The 9,423-nt window shown below is 40.0% G+C and overlaps 1 protein-coding gene across 1 annotated transcript in view; it reads right to left on the reverse strand.

Annotated features, from left to right (window-relative positions):
* Positions 1 to 9,094, reverse strand: part of LOC134853511 (uncharacterized) — a 120,103-nt gene extending 111,009 nt beyond the window's left edge. Inside the window, exon 1 of the mRNA XM_063869510.1 lies at positions 9,080 to 9,094. The gene's annotated coding sequence lies outside the window, so the exon portion shown is untranslated. The remainder of the gene's footprint in view (positions 1 to 9,079) is intronic.
* Between the last annotated feature and the right edge of the window lie 329 nt (positions 9,095 to 9,423).

Raw genomic sequence — 9,423 nt, forward strand, 5'->3', positions numbered from 1 at the left:
TCTCATTTCAACCATTCTGCCTGAAACCGTCTCCTCTTTATCGGACCGGGATCGCTTGATCCAATCCACAAAAGGATCGGTCGCCGTTTTTCTTTGCTCTTCAGGTATGAATTTTCTAGAGATATTACCTCGTTTTGGTATCCTTGACTTGTCTAGACTCATTTTCTATTTGTCACTTTTTAATACCTATACTTAACTCGATTGCTAGAGACTTTATAGTTTTATTAACAATAATAATGACACAACACAATAAATTCCACAAGATTATATTAAATAGTGACCAAGAATCCCTGTATGTTGTCAGAGTACAGTTTGTATAAAATTTATTCACACTAACCGATTATCGGTCCAAAGATCTGGAAACTAGCACAATATGATGTTATCAGTCAATTTAAAAGATAGTGTATTCACTACCCAATCAAGCACAGTTTACGTTGATTTAAAATCAAAAACAAAAATATATATTGACACAATATGAATGTATATATAAAAAAACGTATGTGTCTTGTACTCTTAGTCGGTCGCAGTACAATAGTCGAACCTGTCTTTTAAAGAAAAAGTTTTCCCTGCTTGGTGCTGCACCAAACAGACAAAACTTTGAAGGCAGTAATTTTCTCAAGTGGGCGTCTATTTCACCCACCGAGTACTGTGTTACCTATCTGCCTTCGGACTGCCCGAGCTAGACCTACTAAAATCCTCAGGGCAGTCACTTTTCCCAAAAACGTATTATGTTTCAATCCACACCAATGAGTCACGCTCTTTTTAATTTAGACTTAGTGTCGCGAATATCCGAGTTCGGACCTGTTTTGTATTAGTCTGGTTCTTTTTGAAAGGCAAGTTACCAGTGCAGTCACTGATACCTAGCCTGTGTATTAATAACCTAATACCTCTCGCTTTTTAGTCTTTCTTTCGTTTACCTAAGTCCTTAATAAAATAATACTCCTCCGGATTGGCACAAATAGGACCCTTCCGGACTGTCAGAATATGGACCCCTCCGGATTGGGACCCCTCCGAGTTAGTTAATAGTAGACCCCTCCGGATTTGGACCCCTCCGAATTAGCAACTATAAGACCCCTCCGGATTCGGACCCCTCCGGTTTTGTGAAAAGTAGACCCCTCCGGATTCGGAGCCCTTAGCCCTGTCAAAGTAGCTTTTCGTAGTTTTCTTAATTTCAGCTTATGACCCTCCGGATACGTTCTGCGTTGCTTTTATGCTGTTTGAATTAACTGGGAAGGGTATAGGGTCCTTTCCTAGACCCCTCCGGATTGAAGTTAAGGCACTTATTTGACAATTCACACTAACGGTGAAGGGTCTTATCACTTGCCTAATTTCGACTCTATTATGGTTGTCTTGTGCCTTCAGCCCTCCCTTTTTGTCTAGAAGTGTCCTAAGTTACTTAGTTCAATCGCTATCAACTTTTGGTAGGGGTATAAGGGTTTTTCAGAAAAATTTATAAAACGTGAAGGGTGTACCCCTCCGGATTTGTGTAATTTGCTAAAAACAATCTCAAAAAAATTTCTCGCTCGTTTTTCCGGGAAATTTCCCTATCCTGTCAGTAAGCTCAGCTAATCTCTGATCTATTGGTACCAAGATCAACTCGATATGCTCTGTAGTTCCAAAGTTATTAACCAAAACGTCTTTTTTCCAAACTCAAAAATTTTCTCTCTTATAGGTTCCGCCTAACTTTTTCCGCAAATCTGGTCCTTTCGACCTAAAAATTATTGATCTGAGCTCAAAAGGCCTATACTCTTCTAGTTCAATGCAAAAGACCCGATCTAAAACGCTTTTGTAGAAAAAATTTGCGAAAAACTATGCTACCTGGACCACTCCGGATTGATGAATCCACCAAATCAAACACGTTATGTTCGATTTCTCTGCAACCCGGAAGGCTTTCGGGTAGCGGGTTTTAAAACTCGTAGATTCACTAGTGGACGTTGTCCGAACAACTATTTTTACTGTCCTAACTCAAAGATTTCAAAAAATTTCCTGATTTTATAGTGTTTCTTACTATCAAAAAATGGGAAAATTTGGTTTTTGGTACCAAACTAGTTCCAACCACTTCCGAACTAAAGTTAACCGGTTCTACTTATTACAGTAGTGCAGTTACGATGTAACACACTAACTTAGCGCTTTTTTCCGTTTCAAAAATATCGATATCTCAAAAATCGCGACTTGTGGGGGGATCAAAATATCGCTATTTTGACCCTAAAAACCGGTCTGTTTTCGTTGTTTTTCACTGAAAAACGATATAAGACTATTAATATAGGCTATATAAGTAATAATTTTAGTAATACTATACCCCTCCGGGTTTGTTTATTATCCGAATTAAGGTGCTTAACTCGGATATTCGCAGTTCGGTGAAGGGTCACTACAGTGCAGCACTGTCGAGCCCCCCACAGATTACTATCTTACTTTTTGTACCAAAAGGGATACAAAACTTGTTAACGATACCCAACAGTCGATTGTTGTTGTCGTTGAGCCCCTTCTTGTTGCTCCTTGTACTGCTTGCCGGATCGGTCTTCACCCAGGACCCTTCCGAATTGAGCGCAAATCAGCTGACCCTTCCGGATTGAGCGCAATTTATCATTAACGTGCTTAAATGCTCAAATAACCCTACAGTACAAGCCTCACAAACGGGTCACAAAATTGATCGTAACGATCCTGACTGATATAAATGCCTGTAACAACAATATATCTATCAACAACAAACGGGGGGTTTGAATCACATCTTGTCTGGGGGGATGATTTCTACTGATTTTTTTTACTTTTTTACTGTTTTTGGTTTTTTCGGTTATTTTTTATGTTTTTTGTTTTTCTTGGGTACTATACTATTTTTTGTTTGGTTTTACTTATATCGTTAAGTGTTTTTGGTCACCAACCACTCAGGGGACGAGGAGACGGCCGATCCCCCCACCCTTCCTGGTTCGTGAGTTTTCGGTCTTAACTAGGTTAAAAAACTATTCACGGCAATCCGGAAGGCCTCCGCGTTCCGAACTACCCTTCCTCCCCGGGGGCGGTTTAGGCCTATTAAGGGCGTTAATGTGAGCATCCGCTCGGCGCGGAGTGCTCGTTAACGGTTCCGCCGGTCATGATGTTATAAAAGAATAACACCCAGGAGCGCCATAAAAACATACATGTAACATTCGCCCGGAAGATACATATCGACGGATAACAAAACTAAGTCTTAAGACGACTGGCTAGCGTCTAAACAGAGCTTTGCATGTTTTTCACCGTCTCTACCAAGCCAGTACTTTTCGGTGGTCTTTTCTAACATCGGGTCGACAAAAACGTTACTGTTCTCCAGCTTCGACCAGAACGCTCAAATTAACTGAATTATATGCAAAAATAGTGAACTCATGGCTGGGTCTCAGTATCCCCAGACCACGAGGTCACTCCTAAAAACAGGGCTACTACTTATTATATTACTATTGTTTTTGTTCAGTAGATAAAAATCATCATCTCCATCGAAGATGGATCAACCCTTTCCCCCCCAACTCTTAGCACCTCATCCTTGTCAAAACTAATCCAAATATCAACTAAATTCAAGTCAGGACATGACAGGATGCTAAAAGTTCATATGAGTCAATAAAAGTTTTCCGTTGAATCAAGCCCGTTGATTTTGATTTCTTCCTAATCCGGAAGGCTGGTTTCTTACCCTTCACCGTTGTTTGCAACGGCCTTGCAACTATTGTAGCAGCACAATAGTTGCAACTCGGAACGTTCTCTGCAATCTGCTGCTATTTTTCAATCACGATTGTCGTTGTTATCGTCAGCGCAACTAATGTTGTTGTGTTTTTTCACTCGTTTTTTGTTAAAAATGGCCGTTTCAGCATTTCTCAGAAATGTTACGTCATCACTTCGAAAATTCAAAATTTCAAAATAGCAGAATATCTTGACCTTCACCGTTCTACTAATCATCCGATTAACGTCGTTAATCCTTCAAAATCACTAACTCGGAAGGCTTGCTGCTAAAAATTCGAAGTCTGCACAAATTGCATTTTGGCCATTCTGGTCGAATGTCACAAATATCCGAGTTCCGAACTGTTTTGTTTTGGTCTGGTTTTTATTGAAAGGCAAGTTACCAGTGCAGTCACTGATTCCTAGCCTTTCTGCTAATAACCTAATACCTCTCACTTTAGTCTTTCTTCCGTTTACCTAAGTCCTTTAATAAAATGATACCCCTCCGGATTGGAAAAATCGGACCCTTCCGGATTAACAAAATTTAGACCCCTCCGGATTGGGACCCCTCTGAGTTAGTAAATATAAGACCCCTCCGAGTTGGGACCCCTCCGAATTTGCAAATATAAGACCCCTCCGGATTCGGACCCCTCCTAATTTGAAAAAATTTTTGACCCCTCCGGATTGGGAGCCCTCTGGTTTTGTAAAAGTAGCTTTTCGGAGATTTCCTTCTTTCAACCTATACCCCTCCGGATACGTTCTCCGATGCAATTTTGCTTTTTCAATTAACTAGGAAGGGTATGTAATGCTTTCCTAGACCCTTCCGGATTGAAGTTAAGCCTCTTATTTGACAATTCACGCTTACGGTGAAGGGTCTTGTCGCTAGCCTAACTTCGGCTCGATTAAGGTTTTCCTGTGCCTTTAGCCTTCCCTTTTCGTCTAGAACAGCCTAAAATTACTTTGTTCAATCGCTATTACTCTTTGGTAGGGCTGTAAGGGCTTTTCTAAAAGAAATTTATAAAACGTGAAGGGTCTACCCTCCAAATTGGTGAATTTGCTAAAAACAATCTCAAAATCTTTTCACGCTTACTTTTTCGAAAAATTTCTGTCCCTATCATTAAACTCAGCTAATTACTGATCTATTGATACCAAGATCAACTCGATATGCCCAGTAGTTCCAAAGTTATTAACCAAAACGTCTTTTTTCTAAAGTAAAAAAATTTGTCTCTTATAGGTTCCGCCTTACTTTTTCCGCAATTCTGTTCTTTTCGACCTGAAAATTATTGATCCGAGTTCAGAAGGCCTTCACTCTTCTAGTTCAATGCAAAAGACCCGATCTAGAACGCTTTAGTTGAAAAAATTTTTGGAAAACTATGCTACCTGTACCCCTCCGGATTGATGAATCCACTAAATCAAACACGTTAAATTCCATTTGATTAATTTCTCTGCAACCCGGAATTTCTCTGCAAGCTGGAAGGCTTTCGGGAAGCGGGATTTAAAACTTGTAGATTCAAAAAATTTTCTGAATTTATAGTGTTTCGTTTTCTCAAAAATCACGAAAATACTATCTATTATGGTAGTGCAGTTACGATGTAACACACTACTTAAGCGCTTTTTTCTCTTTCAAAAATATCGATATCTCAAAAATCGCGACTTGTGGGCGGATCAAAATATCGCTATTTTGACCCTAAAAACCGGTCTGCTTTCTGTGTTTTTCACTGAAAAACGATATAGGAGTATTAATATAGGCTATATAAGTAATAATATTACTAATACTATACCCCTCCGGGTTTGTTTAATATCCGAATTAAGGTGCTTAACTCGGATAATCGCAGTTCGGTGAAGGATCACTACACTGCACCACAGTCGAGCCCCCCACAGATTACTATCTTAATTTTTGTACCAAAAGGGATACAAAACTTGTTAACGATACCCAACAGTCGATTGTTGTTGTCGTTGAGCCCCTTCTTGTTGCTCCTTGTACTGCTTGCCTGATCAGTCTTCTCCCAAGACCCTTCCGAATTGAGCGCAAATCAGCTGACCCTTCCGGATTGAGCGCAATTTATCATTAACGTGCTTAAATGCTCAAATAACCCTACAGTACAAGCCTCACAAACGGGCTACAAAATTGATTGTAACAATCCTGACTGATATAAATGCCTGTAACAACAATATATCTATCAACAACAAACGGGAGGGTCGGATCACATCTTGTCTGGGGGGATGATTGGTTATTTCCTTATGTTTTTGTTTTTCTTTTGTAATATACTACTTTTTGTTTGGTTTTATATATATATATATTTAAGTGTTTTTTGGTCACAAACCTCTCAGGAACGAGGGATTGGCCGATCCCCCCACCCTTCCTGATTCGTGAATTTTCTTAACTAGGTTAAAAAGCTATTCACGGTAATCTGGAAGGCTTCCGCGTTCCGAACTACCCTTCCACCCCGGCGGTTTAGGCCTATTACGTTAGCGGTGCTCGTTAACATTGTGCTCGTTAACGGTTCTGCCGGTCATGATGTTAAAAAAGAATAACACACAGGAGCGCCATAAAAACATCTATGTAACATTCGCCCGGAAGATACATATCGACGGAAAATAAAACTACGTCCTAAGACGACTGGCTAACGTCTAAACAGAGCGTTTTCTATTTCATCGGTCGTAAAGTGAATCTGATTTAGTAGGGTGCTATTTTGTTCGCCGATTTTCGTACAGTAGTTGTTTTGAGTGAACACTGATTGAAAGTATTCGTTGAATAATATTACTTTTACAGTATCTGTATTGGCAGTTCTTTGATCCAAAAAATTTTTGGTAGGGATAGTGTTCGACTTCAAGTATCTCTGTATGTCGCTGAATTTGCCTTCCTTGAAGAGCGTCATCTCATGTAGATGCTGGTCATTTTGAAGCGACAGGGTGAGCTCAGTTTGTAGACATTCGATTTTGATTTTGTTTGACGGCGTGGGCTGCCGTTGTTGTTTCAATTGAACTGTATTTAACTTCTTGATGAGGTTTGAAGAGTTGCCACTTACCCATGGAGCCAGTTCGGACCTATGTTTTGTAGTTATTGGAAGAAGATCCTTTAATTTTTCGTATAGCCACTTATACCAAAGTTCAACCATCAAGTCCACTTTGCTCATGCAGTATGGTCAGAAGGGATGTTGGAGAAAGAACTCATTGATTTCTTTCCAGTTAGCTTTCCTGTATGCAAATATACCGAAGTCTAGCTTTTGTTTGGGAGACGGCGAAGAGATATGTACAGGTCGGATGTCAAACGAGACTTTACCTTGATAAGGTTTGTGATCAGAATTGAAGAGACTTCTCAGATGGTTATAAATGACTACGCATGTCACATGCTGGGGTTTATTGCAGAAGAGAACATCCAGTGACCTTCCGTCCTGGGTTTTTATGAGTTGCTGAAAATTTGATTCACATAGTTCATTGAGGAATGTTTGCTCGAAGAGAGATGTTGACGTCATTGAGGGCCAGTGTGTTGATGAAAGATTGATGCCTCCAGCTATATATGAGCAAACAGCACTGTATTCGAACTGTTTTCGCCTAATGAACTTTAGGAGCTCAACGATGTCCGGAAGAGTCCATGTGTACGCACTGTTTCACGGGGCGCTGTAAAGACAACATATTAGTAATGTTTTATTTAAGCATATACGAATTATCACAGTTTTGAAAAATTGAGTCAATTTGAGAGCTTGGAATGTTTTTGCTTACTGCTATCAGTACACCGCCATGCTTTGTCAACCCTTTATCAGATAGTCTGTCTTTTCGATGTATCGCATAGTTGGTTAGAAACAGACCTATATCGCTAATGCTCTCTGTGAGCCACGTTTCTGTTAGGCAGATAATTTGATAAATATTTTTCACTTGAACGGCATTGGAGAAATTTGTTCGGCGTTGGTATTCAAGTATACTTCTCACATTGTAAATTAGTATATTTATGAAAGCTGCTAGTCATTCGTCCGCCACGGGAAGCTTCTCTTTTGTCCACTTTGCGCCCTGTCGAATGAACAGGGTTGCGTCACGAACACGCAGATTTTTCGGATCGGCGCCTTCATTTATCAGTTCTCGTCGTCTCACAAGAGCTAAGTTTTCAAGGTCAGCTTCATCTTTTGTCAGTTGTTTGCTGAGAAAGATTGGTTGAGTGAAAGTTTTCAGCTTTCTCGCCGATAGCAGTACCATTCGACGCTGATATGCATTTGGAACTTTCAACAGGATAGTTCTCAATTTGTTCTCTTCATATCGGCCAAATCTTATGACGTCGCCTATAATAGCATTGACTTCCATATGGGTTAGTAGTTTTTGAGCTTCTGCAAGGTCGTGTTCTTGGCGTACTCTTGCTTCTTTTTCCGTTGATTCTGGGATACCACGTATACGAATTCCATCGAGTTCTTTGGTAGGTTTCGGCATTTGTTCTTGTGATTTGGTAATCGGTTGGGCTGGTTGCCCGGAATCGGGCGGTTTCCTTGTGAGAAGCGTTTTGATTTCGGACACAGTTTTCTTGAGCTCAGTCATTTCGGTTTCAAGGTTTTTGACCTGACTTTCTTGATGTTCATTTGAGACCGTGTTCACATGGGCAGGTTGTGCTAGCTTTTCGTGGCGCTTCTCTTCGATACACTTGTTACAAAGAAGTAAGGCATTTTTTCCGATAGCCAGTACTCCATTAACAGCCGCTTCACTCGGGCCAGTAAAATTTTTAGTCAGATGCATTCGACAACCACAGACGAAGCAGTCGAATGAACTTTCATTCTTCAGGATTTTCTCATCACAGGTGAAGCATGAATCAGAGATTGATTTGACTCGATTTCGAGTGTTATGTTTAGACATCTTTGAGTGGCTCAGAGCCAGAGACTCAATAAGCGCACCTATGTAAAGAGTAAATCTAAAAACAACTTCAGTACTTATAGGGAGGGGCTCAGAGCCAGAGACTCGATAAGCACGCCTACCTGTTTAGTATTTTAGTCTTTTCGCCTCGCGTCTCTCTCCAGCTGATCTTCGCTTCGTACCACGTGTTTTGAAGATCCGTTTGTTGTTGGGGTAATAGTGCAGTACAGTGGCCAAAGTACGTAACTCAATGTCAGACTGCTGATGAAGTCTGCGATACTCAGCAAGCACCGATTCGTCGATTTGTTCAGACGCGCTGATAACGTGCTTTGTCACGTCAATGACGTAAGAGAAGTAGAGATAGAAAAATGTATATAAAGACAAATAATTTGAAATGAACTCAGCTGATTGTAGTTGGGATGAAAAATACAGCTAGTCTTCCAGACTGTAAGTCCACCCTGTTTAATCCTGAGTGTAATCCAGAGAGTATCGCTGTGAATAAATTTTTCAACAATTTCACTATTGGGACCACCACGGCTGCCCCATGCATTCATTTCAATAACTGAAACTATTTAATAAGTTTGTTAATCACGAACTCATTACGAAAAGGAGGGTCAGAATGTGTAAATTCAAACAAACGTTTTCGCACATTTTTGTGCATCTTCAGGTTTTAAAAATTCTCAACTATCTGTAGAAGATGATCATAGATCATAAAAAGTGTCATACACATCATTATTTCAAAATTTAAATATTGTGACTTTTGACCAGAATTGACAAAAAGACTGTTACGAAGGGCTAGCAGCTAACCTTCCGAATTAGCAGTTTTAGAGGATTAACAGTCTTATTCAGACGATTAGACAAATCGTGAAGGCTGAAGGATTCGGAAATTCTTAAATTTTAAAAATTCGAATT

This window comes from Symsagittifera roscoffensis, chromosome 8 (genome assembly GCF_963678635.1).
Source record: "Symsagittifera roscoffensis chromosome 8, txSymRosc1.1, whole genome shotgun sequence".
Lineage (NCBI taxonomy): Eukaryota > Metazoa > Xenacoelomorpha > Acoela > Convolutidae > Symsagittifera > Symsagittifera roscoffensis.